Here is a 20536-nt window from a genome sequence, read left to right as displayed (position 1 = left end):
ATTAGCGCAGCGCTGCACCGACTTTTTTTTTAGGATTCTCCTTTAACCACTTGCCGCCCAATCCTATTCTGGCATCCTCTCATACATGTATCATAATTTCTTTTATAGAAAAAAAATACTCAGAACCCCCAAACACACATACAAAGGGGGAAGGCAATCAAATCCTTATGTCTGTGTCTATAGATGCATGCACAAGTGGCTAGCTTATCAATACCATGTCATTGATATTGATTAAGAACAGCTGTGCAAAGTAAAGTAAAGCAAAGCCCACAAACATGGCCCATTGGGATACTTGAGGACTGAGGTTGAGAGCCACTGCTCTAAACAGCAATGGGAGAGTAAGGGCCATGTTCTGAGCCAATAAGGTCCCTTTATTGCTGTCGGTCTCTTCCGAAACATGCTTGAATGAGGAGAAAGCAGATACTTTATCAGTATTCTTATGCTCTTTCTCTGTCTAATCACTGGCTGGAATGGACTTGTGACTAAGCTGCATTGGGTATGATGACCTTATCACTTGTGAAAGACTCCTGAGTGATAATTTTCTAGTGGCTCTTGTCTTCAAATTCTGCTGATTTGCTCCCTCGCCAATGCAGGTATTCCACAATTCTGGATTTTTCAAATGCGTTTTCAGCCGCACGCAGTTAATCCTTTTTGCAGATGGAAGCACAATGTGTGACATGATGGATTCAGGTATTTGATGCACCCGGAAGTCCTGAATACCACCAGTAGCCGGAGTGCTGCATAACAGAAACTTTTAGGCTTGGTTCACACTGGATGCCGATGCAGCTCCCAGCAGGGGTCCTGTGCATCCTGTTTCACCATTTCAGGTCCGATTTAAGCCCAAATTTTGGGCTGAATTAGGACCTGAAATGGATGAAAAGACACACAGGGCTCCTGTGCAGATTTGCATCGGAGCCGCATCTGAGATATGTGAACCGGCTCCATAGAGAGCCGGTCACATTCTCCTGCTATTGCAAATGGGATGCAGAATTTGCAATAGTGTGAACCCGGCCTTAAAGACACAGATCAGTGAAGAGAAAAGTAAGCTTCTTTTACAAGTGATCCTGTAGTAAGAAAACTAGAGTCACCAGCCAAGCCAGTTTGTATGACGGGTCCTAGATCACAAAAATGACTAATATTTTGGCAGGTAAGACACCTAACTTATGTGTAGCAACAGTACAGTAAGCTTGTTTGCTTGGAATTCACAACAACTCTCAAAAACTGCTGTTTGCCTAGAAATGCAGAGTTTTGCCTGTCTACAGGCCATCACTTTTTTTTTTACTTCCTGGATTCCCTATGTGCTTTGCAGCTCCTCCTCTGCTATATGCTTTCAAAGTCTAAGGACTACATATCCCACAGTACCTTGCTGCCTGCAAACAATTATTCCTGTACTGACTCTACCTCCTGAAACCTCCTTTCTATCAGTAACTCTGTAGTTTACAAGGCAGGCTCTATATATTTTGTGACACAGCAAGTCAATATGTGGGGATTTTCACAAAGTAAGTTTACAAACTTCAGTGTCATTCAGATTAATAGGAATAGGCTAGTAATACACGATATAGAAATAAAAATTATGTTTCACATTTTAACCATAGGCTTTACGTCTGGAGCCTTTCTCTGGACCTGATCACCTGGAGATGGGTCCCATTTCTTGGCAGGGATACGACCTTATGTCGAAGTCTCCTTAGATTCTTTCCTCTCTGCTATTCTCTAGCTGCAGCAGATGAAGTTCCTAGTATTATTACTAGGATTCCTACTTCTCACTTCTGTGTGGAGGATTTTGCCCTTTACTGGCTTAGGTTGGATGATGTCTAAAACCCATGTATTTGCTTACTGGTTAGGCAGGTTTGCAGTGTGGGTATCGCACCCGAGAAACAGATGTTGGTTGGAAGGACTCCACCCATTTAGGTTATAGTATATTCATATTATTATTATTATTATTAAGCATTTATATAGTGCTGACAGTTTATGCAGTGCTTTACAACAGAAGAGCAGACAATACATGTACAATACAATTTAATAGAGTAGGAATCAGAGAGCCTTGCTCAATAGAGATTACAATCTAGGAGGGGAAAAAAAAAATTCCCCCAAAGTATGGTTTTTAGGCAGCAAAGTAGAATAATTGATGCAATGTTAAGTGAAAAAAGTAATTATAGTATCAAAAAGCATGACATGGTAGTTAAAACAACATGAGCTCCAGTAGGAAATAAAAACTAAACTGAAAGTACACTTGCAGACAAAGAATTTTTCATAGCAACATTAGTAATAAAAATGTTGACAATTTTTTAAAAATTAAACTGACGCGTTTCAACCCAGCATGCAAGGTTCTTCTTCAGAGGTTTAGTCTGCTAAAAAAGATATCGTATGGGTACACATGTCAAAATTATATGCACACAGTAACAGAAAAATGTAGATGCCGTAGAGTGCAAACATGTGGTATAGTTACCCAATCATGTATATTTCACCGGAAGAGTACTTCCTACATGGAGATCCTTTTCTCTCCTCGGATAGCTCCAAGACACTCCACATCCGCATGAACCAGACCGGGATAGTAATCGGGCAATATGACTTACTAGAAGTCACACTCAAGATAACCCCCCCCAGAAAGACGGATTCGTCTTGATAAATCATGTTCAGTTTACAGGGGTGAGGGCAGAACAAGTCAGGATCAGCCTTTTTTTTTTTTTTTTAAGTTATACAGGGGGCCAAATTACACCGCACAAGCACTGTGCTGTATAACCTGCTTTAAAGGAACAGGATCCATTTTTTTTTTTTTCAGAGTAACAAACACTGACCGAACAAGCCAAAAATAGACGCCGATTGGTTACTATCCACAGCTGCAACAGATATGTCTGCTTCAGTCTTAGTAAATTTCAACCAATGTATTTTAGGCTGGGTTCGTGCTTCCAGTGCGGGTTCCCACATTGCATGTCACTCACTGTGAACCACTGCGGGTGTTAATGACACCCCCAGATTGGTTCATGGATCGCAGTGAAAACTCTGAATGGTGCAGGAATCGGATTGCATGAGTGTGGGGAAAAAAAATAAAAGGTTTCTGTACCATTTTGGTCTGAATGCTGATGCAAATTCAGCTATTCAAACTGTATGGCTGATTTCTCATTGCACATACATCACATGTGATCTGCACAGCAATGAAGTGCGAATCACATGTGATGTCTGGGTTCTCACCAGTGTGGATAGTATCTTCTATACGATAGTTTTAGTAGCCTAAATGTTGTGCCACGTCTGCTGCTCCTCTTGTACCATACCACCTGACTCCACAGCATGGACTTTGCATTGCAAAGAATTTGAATATTTGCCTAAGCTGTTTTCATGTATTTTGGTATTTTGCATTTGTTCTCATAGAGTTGTGAGGAGAGAAACCTGAAATTGAACATATTCTAAAACTTATCGAATGGCTGCAAAATGATTATTTTTTGGAAGATGATTCTACTATAAATGAGGCATATCTTTACTTCCTCTTCAAGTTAGGAAACGCTGTGTTCTCTCCCTCCTTTTTTTTTTTTTTTTTTTTTTTTTTTTTTTCTTTGCTTGTAAAGGTAAAGGCATAATGTGCTAGTATGCATCACATACTAGCACATTATGTTAAACTTACCTGCAAACGAATCCCTCGTCCTCCACGTTCGAGGGCGCATTCATCTTTGGCCATCTTCCTTCCGGGTCTGCGGACTCCGGCCTTGTGACTGGCCGGAGGTGCGTGATGTCTCACGCCTGTCGCTGTGTGACTGGCAGGAGCTGCTGGTGACGACACAGGTGGCCGTTCCTTCAGAGCACATGCGCAGATGATGTAATTGGCGCAGTATACAGTAAACATCGGATGTGTTCAATCACAGCCGTTCACATGTAAACACGGAAATGCCAGTAATCGTCTCTCATCACCTGACAGAATAATCAGTAACTGATCATCAGTGCCCTGATTACAATAAAGCGCCACCAGTGGCACCAATCAGTGCTGCCCATCGGTGCCACCCATTAGTGCCTATCCATGCCGCCCATCAGTGCTGCCTATCAGTGCCCATATGTGCGGCATATCAGTGCAGCCTATTAGTTCTGCCTCATCAGCCCACATCCATGAACGAGAAATATTACTTATTTACAAAACTTACTGACAGAAAGAGAAAAACTTGTCTCTCTCCAAATGATTGCCAGGTTCCTGGTGGACGTTTGGGTCTGCTGGAGCCACTGATTGGCTCCTGCTGTTTCCAATCGCAATGGGAGTGAGTTTCCAGTGGCGTGTGCACCCCGGACCAGGAAGTAGACATCACGTACAGGTACGTGATTTTTGCCCTTAAAGGAGTTGTAAACCCTTGTGGTCTTTCACCTTAATGCATTCTATGCATTGAGGTGAAAAACCTGTTGTAGTGCACCAGCCCCACTTTTACTTGCCGATTGTTCCTGCGCTGGGGACAAGCACACCCGCTCCAGGCGGTGTCTTGAGTCCTGATTGGATAGATTGATAGCAGCGCAGCCATTGGCTCCTGCTGCTGTCAATCAAATCCTATGACACGAGAGCTGGGGGGCAGAGCCGAGTCCTGCTGTCTGTGTCAATGGATGCAGCAGCAGGACATGGGAGAGCACCTGCATGGGTGCCCCGAGGGAGAGCACTTCTCCGACGGAGCACTCGAGAAGAGGAGGAGCCATGAGCGCCGCTGAGGGACCCCAGAAGAGGAGGATTAGTTCCACTCTGAGCAAAACCAACTGCTCAGAGGAGGCAAGTATGATATGTTGTTATTAAAAAAAATTAAATATAATTTTAAGGGCCGCCCTACCTGTACGTGGTATGGTTAAGCGAGGATGAGGGTCTTTCTTAGCAAATTTTGATCCATGTATTGGCAGGCTGGTTGCACAGAAGTTAATCTAACGATCGTGTTGTGTACAACCAGCCTGTTGGAAAATGTTCTCTTGATCAGTGCTGCTGGCTATAGTTCTTGGTGTTAATAAGTGTATTCTGATGGAGGTGAAATCTGCCTGCTGTCAGAATACAAAGGCTCAGTGGGAGGGATTCCCCCATCCACATAGAGTCTGTGCATGGGGGAATCAAGTCCTTTTTCTTACATTCAGCCAGATTTGTGCATGGCCAGCCTTACTCAGTGGTCGGGTTGTAAACCAGGAGTTTTTCAAAGTGATTTCTTAATAAAATATAGCAAAAGGACAGGTGAGCTTCCCAAGCACAAAAATCTGCTACGTCTCCAATAGCACAGCGAGCAGGAGAATTTTCTTCCACAGGTTGAACTAGATGGATTGATGTCGGTTATTTTTTTAAATTTTTTTTCAACTTTACCAACTATGTAGCCATGTGACTTTAGTGCAGCAATACACAATATTTACCATAAAAACAGTATACGTTAATGTACGAAAACAAGACTATGTATACAGCAATACTCTGGCATGATAAAAACATAGCAGGCAAAACAGACAACTGAGAGTTCGGCAGAGAGATAGCCTTGTGTAGACAACCATTCTTGAACCATTTTTGCAGTTTGGCAGGGTGCATTATCCTGCAGAATGTGGCCACTGCTATCAGGGAATACTTTATTTTTTATTTTTTTATTTTTTTCATGAAGGGGAGTATGTGGTCAGCAACAATGTTTAGGTAGGTGGTTCGTGTCAAAATAATATCCACATGAATGGCATGACCTAAGGTTTCCCAGCAGAACGTTGCTAAAAGCATCACACTACCTCTATCGGCTTGATTTCTTCCCATAATGCATCCTGGTGTCATCTCTTCCCCAGGTAATTGATGCACATGCCCCCAGCCATCTACATTATGTAAAAAAAAACAAGAAAAAAAACACTGATTTATCAGACTAGGCCACCTTCTTTTATTGCTTCTTGGTCCAGTTCTGATGGCCACGTGCCCATTGTAGGTGCTTTTTGGCTGTGAACATCGGTCAGCATGTGCACTCTGACTTGTCTACAATTCCACACAAGAGACTGTAATGCCCATCTTTTCTGCTTTTAACACATCAACTTCAGGGACAACATGTTTAGTTGCTGCCTAATATATCCCACCAACTTTCAGATGCCATTGTAATGAGATAATCAATGTTATCCACTTAAAGCGGAGCTCCGCCCAAAAGGGGAAGTTCCGCTGTAAGTGCAGGCGGTCCCCGGGTTACAAACAATCGACTTGCAAACAGAGGAGGACAACAGGAAGTGAGAGGAAATCTACCCCTAGGAAGGGAAATTCCCTCCTGTAAGAGTTATCATGGGGAAAAGTGTCTCCACTGAAGCTTTATCACCAATCTTTGTTTCCACGGCAACCCAATATTTTCAAAATCCAATTCTCACATGGACATCAAGTGAGGTGAAATCTTCTGAACAGGGGTACAGACAGCAAAACAAATGTTACAGGGATGTTACTTAAAAAGTATTCTTTTGGCTGGAGTTTCCCGTTCCAATTTACATACAAATTCAACTTAAGAACAAGCCTTCAGACCGTTTCTTGTTTGTAACCCGGAGACTGTCTTTACTCCTCCCCTCATCCACTGCTACCTTTATCAGAGGGGGAGAGGGTACCTATCAAAACTAGATACCTGCTCCCCCTTCTAAAAAATGTCCAAGCAAAGTCTTCTGGGACACGCCACAGGTTGCAGTAGACTGATGAATCATGCGCAGTGGGCATCCAGCTGTGAAGCCGCAAGCTGCCACAGATGGGTGCCCATAGTTGAGATGCCGGCTCCGGGGAGAGAAGACAGGGAAAAGGGATGGCTCGGGTAAGCACATCGCTGGATCATGGGACAGGTAAGTATGTGTTTATTAAAAGTCGGTTTTTGTAGCTGCTGACTTTGAATAAACCCAAAAAACGACTGGAGCTCAGCTTTAACCGCTTGCTTACTGGGCACTTAAACCCCCCTCCTGCCCAGACCAATTTTCAGCTTTCGACACTGATGCACTTTGAATGACAATTGCGTGGTCAAACAGCACTGTATCCAAATCAAATTTTTATCATTCCAACCCCCCCACACACACACAAATAGAGATTTATTTTTTGGTTGTTATTTAATCACAGCTGGGGGTTTTATTTTTTGCTAAACAAAATGGAAAATTTTGAAAAGATAAATAAATAAAAATCATGTTTAATAGTTTATTATAAAATTTTGCAAACAGGTAATTTTTCTGCTTCATTGATATGCACTAATGAGGCTGCACTGATAGGTTGCACTAATAGGCACAGTTAAGGCGGCACTGATGGCCATTGATTGGGTGGCACTGATGGGCATTGGTAGGTGAAACTGGGCACTGATAGATGGCACTGTGGGCACTGACAGGTGGCAATGGTAGGCGGCACTTTTAGGGGGCACAGGTGGGCACTGAGGATCTGGGCACATCGCAGTGAGCAGGAGTAATGTCCCGCTCACTGCCGCCGGTGATCGACCTTTTTTCTTTTCTCCTTGCGCTGTCAGCGCGAGGAGAAAAAATGGCTGATTACCGGCTGTGTTGACATCACGTGATCAGCTGTCATTGGCTGACAGCTGATTACGTGGTAAGGGGTCGGGATTGACACCTTACACCGATCTGTGATCCAGCGAGTCTCAGACTCGCTGATCACAGAGCGCATGCCCTTCAGGGGGCACGCAGGCCGCTCGTGCACGGGACGACGGCAATAGACGTCCCGGCAATGCAGGTCCGCAGTGTAGCCATCATTCGGCTATAGCGCGGATCCCTAGAGGTTAATGTGTCAGTGGTATTAAAGTTATGGCTAATATGTGCCTAATTTTAGGATGGCCACTGTGATATTTGGGGGTTCTTTGCTCACTGGTGTGCCATTTTTAAGGGCTTGTTGGCCCACTTTTATTAAATGAAAAAGAAAACAAGTCCAATAACAGAAGGGTTGCCCACACAGGGGTATCAGCTTTCCACAGCAAACACTGTAAGTTGAACAGGAAATACCAAGCCATCTGGTTCTCTTTAGCAGCACTGCTGCTCAGGCCTATGCTTCAGCCCTCTTGGCTCTATAATGGAGTTCCTGTACACTCTGTACCTCAGCACTCTTCCAGCTTCCTTGCTGTTCCAGCCCACAGGCTTGGACCCTCTGTCTGCTCTGACAGACTGAACTGTGCAGACATGCACACTTCTCCCTTGCTTGCCTGCACTCCTTGGGAGGGTGGAGCCCAGAACCATGGTCTGGTTGAGAACCCTGCATCCTTCTGCTGGTGGGGTACCACACTACCACACCACGCATAACCAGATGGATCGAAATTTAGGCCGGTTCACCTGGGAGCAGCTGAATTTTGATCAGGGTGTGGCCCCCCCTTATTTTATTTTTATTTTTTTGTGGATAAAGGAGTCTAAAAAACAAAAAAACAAATCATCTATGGCCAGCTTTAGACTAGTGCTAAGGGATGATAAAAAGCATCTTTCCCAATTATCTCTACACTGCTTTTTGCATTTTGACAGGGCTGTTTTAGTTGGGCTTTTTTTTTGTTTTTTTGTTTTTTGTTTTTTTTTTTTTTTTTTTTTTGTTTTGGCCTAGGCCAGAATGACATGTCCTGCTTGCACAGCCTCCTGGGATATTATTGTCCCATATCTCAGGAGGCTCCAGGAGCCCATTCACAGAATGAATACGTGGTATAGATAACCGGAACAGGCTGTCACCCTTGAACGGCAGATTTCCACAGGACAACACTGGATCTTCTGAGCAGGTGAGTTTGTTTTTTGAAGTGAACACAACATAGGGTAAGCGTTGACGGGGAGAGAAAAAGCAGATAATGAATTAAGTTTCTCTTCAAAGAAAATAAGTTAGAACAAAAATACGAGTAGGAGGCTTGATAGAAAAATCAGGTATAGAGACAGCTTAAAAGGTAGTTTGCTATGATATTGAATATATAATTTATTGTGAATTAGAAAGGAAATACATTTTTATAAAAAAAAAAAAAAAAAAAACTTTCAGTAAGTGGAAAATTTGTTGAGAAAGTGGCATATTGTGAGAAAAGAGAATCCTATAGATATCCTAGAAGAAAGGAAATCATGTTTCACTAGTAAGGAAAATATCAGACCATATTTAGAAAAGGGGGGGAAAAAGGTAAGACTAGTTGAAATGAACTATTCTGATGGCTAAATCTGCGGTCAGGGGGAATACATTATGGCCTGGTGTGAATAGATAAGAAAAAAAACGGCCCCTGCTTCAACAGGGATTATTAAGGAATTGTGTGGGTGGAAGAAATGGCACCCCTGTGTTAGTGGCCCTCTCCTATACATTCATCGCCACGACCCATTCTGCCCCTTCCGCCTCATTGGACCCCCGGATACCCCTCTGCTGGCATCATGTGGAGACAAAGGAATTCCGTTACATTAGCGTCTGTCAATCGCATTAGGGAAAATATGCAAGTCATGGGTGACTGGGAGCAGAGGCAGGATTTGAGTACTCATTTGCTAATTCTGTTTGGGGTTTAGGTATGCAAGTCTTGCTCGTTGGTGACCAGGGAGTTCAACCACTGGGAATTGTCCAAGGCAGAATTAAGCTGACCTCTGTTACCAAAACAACAAAAAGAAACATTACCTTTTTAACATGAAGCTTGGTTTAAATTGCTGAAACAGGAAAATTAACAGGTTGATCAGGAACCTCTATGTGGCTGTTTGGTGTGGAAAATGTGTGTAAATCACAAGATTGATATGAAATCCATTGGCAATTGAAAAATGGATATCAATTTCATCATTATATTTATCTATTTTTCTGGAGTGTTTTTTTTTTTTTTTTTTTAATAAGAATCAATGAGATTTAAAACATTTCTTGGGAAGGTCCACAAAGAATAGATGTATACCCTGATGAGGTAGGACTTATTTTACCATTTTTAAGATCAACGCCACCTAATTTTCACTGTTCAAAACTGTACTTGCATGTGTAGTATAACTCAGCCTTTTTCAACCAGGGTGCCTTCAGGTTTCTTCAGGGGAACCTTGGCAAAATGCTTAAAAATACCCCAAAGTTATATAAAAGCAACTTGGTGGAACCAGCCTGCCTTTTATACACACAAAGCTACATGTTTTCTTTGTGTGCCATTAGAACTTTCAAGCCACTGGCGTCCTAACATCCAAGGATGTTATCGGTTGATAAGGAGGAGATCGGGTGCCTCCACTGCATCCTTGTTTGCCCTCTCCATTAGCACAATTGGTTTAGTTTTTCTACATTTTTAGAATGAGGTTGAGAAACACTGATATAAGTGCACACCTCTGGGAGCATGTAGACAAGTGTCCAATCTCTGATCCTTTGTAAACTTATTACTAGTCATAGTAAAGCCCCTTTCACATGGGGCAAAATCCATCCAAGCGGATCCGCCTTCTAATCAGTGTGCTCTAGTCTATTGAAAACAAGTCTGCCTGCTGCTGGGGCATATGGAACTTGTAGTTTCTTCATTCTCAGATCTCTGTGAATGAATGATATGGTTGTGCAGGTGTGGGGGAGGTAGTGCTTAGAAACATGTTACACCCTAAATACGGGTGTAACATGTTTCTAAAAATGAACTTGCATGTTACATAAACGGCCATACATGTAGTGAATTTCTTTCCTGCAACCAGGAAATAAATCCACTTGATTTCCCCATCAACACGGATGTGGGAATCCCTCCTGCCGGGCCATTGTCTTCTCTCGGCTGGGGGTGGGTGGGGGAAGTTATAATCACTATTGGCTATAGCAGCCACTAGCGATCATGACTAGAGAATCCAACATGCTGGTTGTACCCATGTTGATTGATCGATCAACTTAGTACATTTTGGCCTGCCCATTAACGGTTCAAATCTCGGCTGGTTCCTGCTGAACTGGGTGAAATACAAACACTGTATGGCCGGCCTAGGGGGAAAAAAAAAGTGGCGGTACACAAGAATTCTTAGATTTTACAGATTGCTGTAAAGCATAAAGTTAACCATGAGTAAGGTAAACTAATTTGATTAACTAGATGCCCAGGTAAAAATGTAGATCACTTTGGGTAACAGAATGCATTTTGTGGTGCAAGTTTAAGGCTCAGTTCCCAACTATACCAGCCGTGGATCGCACAGTAAAGCTGTCCGTCCCATTTCTCAGTTTCAGTGATGAATCGGGGCGGAATTTTTGCCTGAATTCAGCCCTGAAACTGAAGCATAGATGCACAGCCGCCCTGGAGACATGTGAACTGGCTCCATAGAGAGACGGTCATATTCTGCAATTCGTATAGGGGTGAATCCAGCCTAAAAGGGAATTCTTTGTCTTCACAAAACAGAGAACTGAGTGTCGTGAGCTGTGCACGGTAACCAATCCGCTTCTAATTTCAGCTTGTTCAATTAAGCTTTGACAATAAAACCTGGAAGCTGATTACTATGCACAGCTGTTTCTATGTGCATCCTTTTTAGAAAAACGCTCCATTTCCACTAATTGTAATTTTATTTAGGTTATGTCACATATATGCTTTGGCAGAGTATTAGCCTCAGCAAATGCAATTTACCCATTGTTCTTGCCAGAATTCTTTTTACCCTATATCTTCCTGTGTTCTTTGCCTGTGCTGTAGTTTTATAGGTATATTATACCAGTTATCACCAGAATTGGCGAACGTTCAAGCGAGAGCAACAATCCTAGCCCAAGGCTTCTTTCACACTACCGATTTCGTTCAGGTCCGCCTGTCAGGTTTTTCAGACAGACCTGAACGGATGCTCCATAGAGGTCTATGGTGTATCGGATGTCAGCGGTGACATGTCCGCTGCCATCCGATCTGAAAAAGTGTGACTGAGGAAGAACCTACTTTTCCCATCCGTCTTCGGATCGGATGATGAAGGACACTGCTGTCCATCGTCACCCGATCTCCCATAGGGGAGAGCGGCGCTCTGACAGGTCCGTCCCTGCACAGTGTGCAGAGACAGACCTGTCCTCTGCCTGCTCAGCGGGGATCGACAGAGCGATACCCGCTGAGCAAGTGGATATCAATGGAGCGGATCATCACTGAGCCGCCCCGTGTGAAAGGACCCTTAACAGGTAACCTGTAAAAAAAAAAAAAAGTAAAGTGCTGCTTATGGAGATTTTTAGGTACCAAAGTTTGGCGTCATTCCACGAGTGTGCAAAATTTTAAAGCGTGACATGTTGGGTATCTATTTACTCAGCATAACATCATCTTTCACATTTATACAAAAAATTGGGCTAACTTTACTGGTGTGTGTGTGTGTGTGTGTTTGTTTTTTTTAAACGCATTTGAAAAATTGCTGCTCAAATATCATGTGACATAAAACATTGCAACCACAACCATTTTATTCCCTAGGGTCTCTGCAAAAAAAAAAAAAAAAAAAAAAAAAAAAATATATATATATATATATATATATATATATATATATATATATATATATATATATATATATATATATATATATATATATATATATATATATATATATATATATTATACATACATTAAAATGCTTGGGGGTTCTGAGTATTATTATTTTTTTTTTGTTTTTTTTTTTCTAGAAAATAAATTATGATTTTTACATGTATGAGAGGATGCCAGAATAGGATTGGGTGGCAAGTGGTTAAAGGAGAATCCTAAAAAATACATAAAAAAAAATTTGGTTAATCTCCCAAGTGCTTCTTCCTCCTTTTTTTGGCACTGGCAATCTTTTGGAATGAAAGATTTGGCACTGTGAAACACTTCTTGAAAGATTTAAACAGTGCATTTTATATCCAACTATATAGATATGACCAAAATGTGGTGCAGAGGGGACTTTGTTCCAAATCGTGGACAGTCCCTCTAAATCAGAGACAGTTGGGATGTATGCTTTGGTTTTATTTCTTCTATAATCTGTGGTATAAAAGTCTCCTTGGTGGTAAAAGCTTTCAAGTGTGTGTATGCTTCCCATAGGGATTTATGTTTTCTTTAACCACTGCAGTCCTGGAAGGTTTTACCCCCTTCCTGACCAGAGCACTTTTTACAATTTGACACTGCGTTGATTTAACTGGTCATTGCGCAGTCTTCCATAACAGTACTCAAATGAAATTTGCATCCTTTTCCCCCCACAAATAGAGCTTTCTTTTGGTGCTATTTGATCACCTCTGTGATTTTTATTTTTTTGCGCTATAAACAAAAAAACTGGCAATTTAAAAAAAAAATTTTTATTTGCTATAATATCCCCAAAAAATGTTAAAAAAAAAAAAAAAAAAAAAATCTTCATCCAGTTTAGGCCAATATAAGGTATATTCTTCTACATATTTTTGTTAAAAATAAAATCGCAATACGCGTATATTGATTAGTTTGTGCAAAAGTTATAGCGTCTACAAACTATGGGAAACATTTATGGCATTTATTTATTTATTTTTTACTAGTAATGGTGGTGAGCTGCAATTTTTAGCGGCATTGCGATGGACAGATCGGACACTTTTTTTGGGACCATCAACATTTTATACAGCAATCAGTGCTATAAAAATGGGAAGGGGTTAATACCAGGGGGCGATCAAGGGGTTAATGTGTGTTCTAATTGTATGGGGATAGGACTGAGTAGGAGAGGAGACATTTTGCTGTTCCTACTTACTAGGAACAAACAACATGTCTCCTCTCCTCTGACAGCACAGGGATTTGTGTATTTACACACACAAATCCCTGTGCTGACGCTTGTGCACACGATAGCGGCCACGCGCATCGGGTCCCCCTTTGTGCAGTGTGCGCCCTCTGGCGGATCTTAACCACTTCAGATCCGCGCTATTGCCAAATGACGGCATTAGCGCGGACCTACATTTCCAGGACTACGTCTATTGACGTCGTCCTGGTTACGAGCGGCCTGCGCGCCCCCTGAGGGGCGCGCGCGGCGCGCTCTGTGATCGGCGAGTCCGTGAGACTCGCCTGATCACCGATCCGTGTAAGGGGTCGATCCCGACCCCTTATCACGTGATCAGCTGTCAGCCAATGACAGCTGATCATGTGATAGAACGGAGCCGGTAATCGGCTATTATTCCTCCTCGCGCTGACAGCGCGAGGAGAGAAAAAAAAAGCCGATCACCGGCGGCCGTGATCGGGACATCAGTCCCGATCACGGCCATCAATACAAGGGACCACCTGCCACCTGCCTGTGCCCACCTGCCTCCCGCAGTGCCATCCTGAAGTAAAATAAAAGAAAAAGTAAGTGCCCCCCGTCAGTGCCCCCCCGTCAGTGCCCATAGTGCCCACAGTGCCACCCACAGTGCCACCCACAGTGCCACCCCACAGTGCCACCCACAGTGCCACCCACAGTGCCACCCACAGTGCCACCCAATCTGCCTCAAAGGTGCTGCACCCCAGTGCCGCCCATCAGTGCCCAGCAGTGCCGCCCATCAGTGCCCAGCAGTGCCGCCCATCAGTGCCCAGCAGTGCCGCCCATCAGTGCCCAGCAGTGCCGCCCATCAGTGCCCAGCAGTGCCACCTATCAGTGCCCATCAGTCCCATCTATCTGTGGTACCTATCAGTGCCCATCCGTGCCACCCATCCGTGCCACTTATCCGTGCCATCTTATCTGTGCCCATCTTTGCCCATCAGTGCCGCCTTATCTGTGCCCATCGGTGCCGCCTTATCTGTGCCTATTAGTGCCGCCTTAACTATGCCTATCAGTGCCCACCAGTGCAGCCCATCAGTGCCCACCAATGCAGCCCATCAGTGCCCACCAATGCAGCCCATCAGTGCCCACCAATGCAGCCCATCAGTGCCCACCAATGCAGCCCATCAGTGCCGCCTAATCAGCGCACTTCAATGAAGGAGAAAAATGACCCGTTTGCAAAATTTTATAACAAACTATTAAAACATGATTTTTTTTTTTTTTGCATCTTTTTTTGTTTGTTTAGCAAAAAATAAAACTCCGAGCTGTAACTAAATACCACCAAAAGAAAGCTCTATTTGTGGGAAAAAAATGATAAAAATTTCATTTGGGTACAGTGTTGTATGCCCGCGCAATTGTCACTCAAAGTGCATCAGCGCTGAAAGCTGAAAATTGGTCTGGGACTGAGGGGGGTTTAAGTGCCCAGTAAGCAAGTGGTTAAAGGAAACCCCATAGGAGTACTGGGTTGCGCGCAAGGCTGCCATTCTGCCCCCGTAAACTCTAAGGCCGGGTTCACGTATATGCGTGGCTGCTGTTTGCAGTCCGGGTTCTGGTGCGTTCCTGTGCACCGCTTCAGGTGCAAATATTCACCTGAATTCGCACCTGAACCGGACCCAAAAAACCCACAGGACCTTTTTTTTTTTTTTTTTTTTTTTTAAAACCACATCGAGGCTGCCCAGCACATTTGTGAACTGGCTCCATTGAGAGCCGCTCATATTCACATGTCATACTAATTGGATTTGGTTTAAAACGCATCCATTTCACATGTCTGTGAACCCAGCCTGAGTGCAGTGTACTGCATACCAACAAAGGGCAGATTTGAGCATGAATTATCTGCCTTAATTCAAAAAATGCATGTTAATGTGCACATTCATGTGAATAGAGTCTAAAAGCATGACTTGCCCTAACTAGTCACGGTAAAATATTGATTTGTTTAAGATTAGAATGCCTTTCTTTGTGCTTTTTTTTTTTTTTTTTTTTTTTTTTTTTTTTTAAACCCTTCACATTTGAAGGCCAATCCTTTTTTTTATTATTTTTTTTATTTTATTTTATTTGCCTGTGTCATGAGTGAAATGTGATTTATAGTTTTTACATTAATTACTGATGTGGTTAATAAGTAAAAGCTTATGTCAATCTAGTTTCACTCACTACATAAAAAACAAATCTGTATTTAAGTTGAACTTGACTGTATCTAAGCACCACAAACTGAAAATGCTATTTTAATTCATTTTTAATATTCAAGGCAAACTCGCCCATCCAGCCATGAAACCATACTTTACTTTGTTGAAAAATAACCCTCCTAGAATTTTATAGCTGTGGCTATTTTGAGTAAGGGCAGATGATTTGTGTAGCATTTACTTATTGGAATCCATCTGTTCTTAGCTTAGGCATTCAGGCAGGGAGGTGTGCTTGGCTGAGAGTCTCGTCTCCACTTCTTCAGAAAAGAAATGTCCATGAAGATTTATGGGGTGTATGACATCATAATAATAATATATACAGTTAGGTCCGTATATATTTGGACACAATTTTCATACTTTTGGCTCTGTATGACACCAGAATAAAATTTAAAATTAAGCCATCCAAATGAACTGGAAGTACTGACTAGAGTTGAGCGGACACCTGGATGTTCGGGTTCGATGGGTTCGGCCGAAGTTTACAAAAAACTTTGAGTTCGGGACGTCAATGGAGACCTGAACTTTTGAGGACTAAAATGGCTCTAAAAAAGTAATGGAAAGGGCTAGAGGGCTGCAAATTGCAGCAAAATGTTGTTAAGAGCATGGCAAGTGCTCTGCAAACAAATGTGGATAGGGAAAAAACATAAAATAATAATAAAAAAATTAATAATCTTGACCTAAGAGTAGGAGGCTGAGGTGGGGGCGGTGGATGCGGCGGTGGAGGAGGTCGAGGTAGCCAACACTTTTTTTATTTTTTTTTTTTTATTGGGGTACACCTCAAAAGAGTGAGATCAAAAATACAACAATGGCTGGGTAAGGCCGGTATACATGTCTATTCTGCACAAGGTACGGACAAGTCCTGTGGGATCCATGCCCGATTGATTTTAATTGTCCACAGTCGTTTTGGACAGGCGGCTGCTCTTGTCTGTGTTGACGCCCCCTGCCGTGCTAAATATACGTTCAGATAATACACTGGCTGCAGAGCAGGCCAGCAGCCCCAAGGCGTAAAGGGCAAGCTCAGGCCATGTGTCCAATTTGGAGACCCAGAAGTTGAAGGGGGCAGACCCGTCATTCAGTACGTGTAGGTGTGTGCACACATAATGCTCCACCATGTTGGTGAAATGCTGCCTCCTGCTAAGACGTTCCATATCAGCTGGTGGTGCTGGTTGTTGAGGCGTGCTGACAAAGCTTTACCACATTTCGGCCATGCTAACCCTGCCTTCTGAGGTGTTGAGGGTGCCCCGGCTGCGTTGGCGACCTCTTCCTCTGCCTTCGCCTTGTGCTTCCACTGTGCCCCCACTGTCAGGTGGGAATGCCACCAGCAGAGCGTCTACCAGCGTGCGCTTCTACTTGCGCATCTTACGATCATGCTCCAGTGAGGGAATTAAGGATGGTACGTTGTCCTTGTAACGGAGATCCAGCAGCGTGGCCACCCAGTAATCGGCACCAGTTAGAATGTGGGAAACTCGGCAGTCGTTGCGGAGACACTGCAGCATGTAATCGCTCATGTGTGCCAGCTGTCCTCTGTGGAAGGTGTATTGTCTGTCCTCTGTATCCCCTCAGCCATGCACCAGTGATGGCCATGAGCTGGTCTGGGTGCCACCCTGCTGTGAACATGGTTCCTCCTCCTCCTCATCCTCCAGAACTGTGCCCTTGCTGGACAATTGTGTACCCAGTGTTTGTTGGTGCAGGAACCCACTCTCGGAGCCACTTGTGAATGACTGCCCTGAAAGCCTTGGAAATGATCCCTACTCCTCCTGTGCCACATCCTCTTCCATCATACCCCAAAGCGGTTTTTTTTCAAGGAGGCATAGAACTGGGATAGTAACACTGAGAATGGTGTCATCGGCACTGGCCATGTTGGTGGAGTACTCGAAACAGAGCAACAAGGCACACAGGTCTCGCATGGAGGCCCCGTTATTGGTGGTGAAATGGTGCTGTTCCGCAGAGCGACTCACGCGTGCGTGCTGCAGCTGAAGCTCCACTATCACCTGCTGCTGCTCGCGCAATCTGGCCAGCTTCTGCACGGTGGAGTTCCACCTTGTGGGCAAGTCGCATATGAGGCAGTGAGCGGGAAGGCTGAAGTTACTCTGCAGCGCTGACAGGCGAGCAGCAGCAGGCTGAGAACGCCGAAAGTGCACACAGACAGCCCGCACTTTCTACAGCAGCTCTAGCATATGGGGGTAATTTTTTAAGGAACCTCTGTACCACCAAATTCAGCACATGCGCCAGGCAAGGGATGTGCGTCAAACTGGCTAGGCCCAGAGCTACTACGAGATTTCGCCCATTATCGCACACCACCAGGCTGGGCTTGAGGCTCACTGCTACCAACCACTCATCGGTCTGTTGTTCCATGTCACTCCACAACTCCTGCGCGGTGTGGGGTTTTTCCCCCAAACAGGAAAGTTTTAAAACTGCCTGCTGTCGTTTACCCCTGGCTGTGCTGAAGTTGGTGGTGAAGGTGTTACGCTGACTGGATGAGGAGGAAGCAGAGTAGGAGTTGGCAACAGGAGGCAAACTGAAGTGCCCTGCAATCCTTGGTGGTGGAAGGACATGCACCAAACTGCTATCCGCCTCAGGCTCAGCAGCCACTGCATTTACCCAGTGTGCTGTTGGGGAGATATAATGTCCCTCACTGTACTTACTGGTCCACGTATCCATGGTTAGGTGGACCTTGCCACAGATGGCGTTGCGCAGTGCACACCTGATTTTGTCCCCCCAATTGGTTGTGCAGGGAAGGGATGGCTCGCCTGGAAAAGTAGTGGCAGTTGGGCACGATGTACTGTGGGACAGCCAATGCCATCAGGCTTTTAAAACTCTGCATCTCCACCAGACGGAATGATAGCATTTCAAAGCCAGGAATTTTGAAATGCTGGCATTCAGGGCCAGGGCAGATCCTCTGTTTGCGGGGTGGCAGGTGCCACTGTCACTACAGAGGTGGATGAAGAAACTGAGACTGCAGCAGAAGAGGAAGCAGGAGGAGCCAGAGACCTTTCTTGGTTTTTGAGGTGTCTACTCCACTGCAGCTGGTGCTTTGCACTTAGATGCCTGGTCATGCAGGTTGTGCTCAGGTTGACAACGTTTATGCCTTGCTTCAGGCTCTGATTGCACAGCGTGCAAACCACTCGTGTCTTGTCATCAGCACATTGTCTGAAGAACTGCCACGCCAGGGAACACCTTGGATCTGGATTTGGTGTGCTCGGTCCCTTGCTGGGCAGTAGCAGACGTACTGTCTAGGGGACGGACACTTCGCTTTTGCACCCTGCTCCCTCTTCTGCTGTTCTGGTGGCTCTGTGCGACCACCGATTCTTCCTCCGAACTACACAGGTCACCTGCATGACGTTGATTCCATGTGGGGTCGAAGACCTCATCGCCCTCCACATCATCTTCCACCCGGTCTTCACCCCTGCCCTCCTTGTCGGTCTGCACAATTGGGAAAGCAGCAGCAGTTGGCACCTGTGTTTTCATCATCATCTGAGACTAGTACATGGGAGGACCATCGCAGCACATCTTGAAACATAAGTGGTTGGGCATCGGTGCACTCAATCTCTTCCACTTTTTGGGCAGGGCTAGGTGGATGGCCCTGGGAAACCCTGCTAACAGAGTCATCAAAAACATAAGAGACTGCTGCATGATTTGGGGCTCAGACTGCTTGGCTGATTTGCAAGGGGGTGAGGTGAAAGACTAATGGACATCGGCTGCAGGTGCCAACTCTGATCTTTCAGCAGGAGACTGGGTGGGAGACAATGTGAAGGAACTGGAGGCACTGTCAGCAACCCAATCGCCTGTACTTGTCCTGGCTTCAACATTCATTAGGCCCGACCAAATACCGCTGCAGGCTCTGCCGCCTACTCACACCTGAGGAAGGTGTGCTGTAGCTGGCAGAGATCGACCAGCAGCACCACGACCAGAGCCACATTCCTTATTTAACGTTCTCCTCGTATTTCTCAAATTTAGGATCTTGCCCTAAATGGGTGTTTTTTGAATAACAGAATAGAACAGTATCTAAAGGGTGTATCTCACACGTACAGATGCAGAATAGAGCAACAGTATCTAAAGGGTGTATCTTGCAGGTACAGATATGCAGAAAACGCACCCAAAAATTTTTTTTTTTGCTCTAAATTATTATTATTTTTGAATAGCGGAATAGAAGAACAGTAGCTAAAGTGTGTATCTCTCACACGTACAGATATCCAGAAAACGCAGCAAAAACATTTTTTGACCCTAAATTTCTATTTTTTTGAATAGAAGAACAGTATCTAAAGTGTGTATCTCACACGTACAGATAGGCAGGAAATGCAGCAAAATATCTTTTTTTTTTTTTGCCCTAAATGAGTGTTTTTAGAATGGCAGAATAGACGAACAGTATTTAACAGTATTTAATTGTACACAGTAACATATGCAGTGCTGGTGCACTGAGCTTGCATAAAATCCCAGCCGACGCCAACCTAACTAACAGATGGATAAAAGTTATCTTTTCTCTGGCACTGGGCTCAGGGCAGAGTAAAAAGATTGTGCACTGCACCCACACAACAAAATCGAGATAGATCGCTGAGTAATTAGATTTGTAAGCAGGACTCCTATCTAATTCTCTCCCTTAAAGCAGCAGCAACAACCTTTCCCTACACTACCTAAAGCAAAGTGGCGTGCTGTGCTATGTGCCTCCTAGCTTATATAGAGGCTGGGTCACATGTGCACTGGCCAATCACAGCCATGCCATTAGTAAGCGCACACGAGTTAAACGACTGTTGATTGGCTGCCCTGCAGCTTTTTAAAATGCGCCATTACATTGCCGAACACCGAATTAGAACCCGAACATACAG

The 20536-nt window shown here is 44.2% G+C and overlaps 1 protein-coding gene across 1 annotated transcript in view; it reads left to right on the top strand.

Annotated features, from left to right (window-relative positions):
- TMEM38B (transmembrane protein 38B) overlaps positions 1-20536 on the top strand; it is a 111680-nt gene that overhangs the window by 698 nt on the left and 90446 nt on the right. The window lies entirely within an intron of this gene.

The sequence above is a fragment of the Lithobates pipiens genome, unplaced genomic scaffold (genome assembly GCF_037356315.1).
Source record: "Lithobates pipiens isolate NorthernLeopardFrog02 unplaced genomic scaffold, aLitPip1_a1.2 Scaffold_13, whole genome shotgun sequence".
In the NCBI taxonomy this organism is placed as follows: domain Eukaryota; kingdom Metazoa; phylum Chordata; class Amphibia; order Anura; family Ranidae; genus Lithobates; species Lithobates pipiens.
The sequence above is the reverse complement of the archived record's forward strand: the minus strand, read 5'-3'. Positions and strand labels throughout refer to the sequence as shown.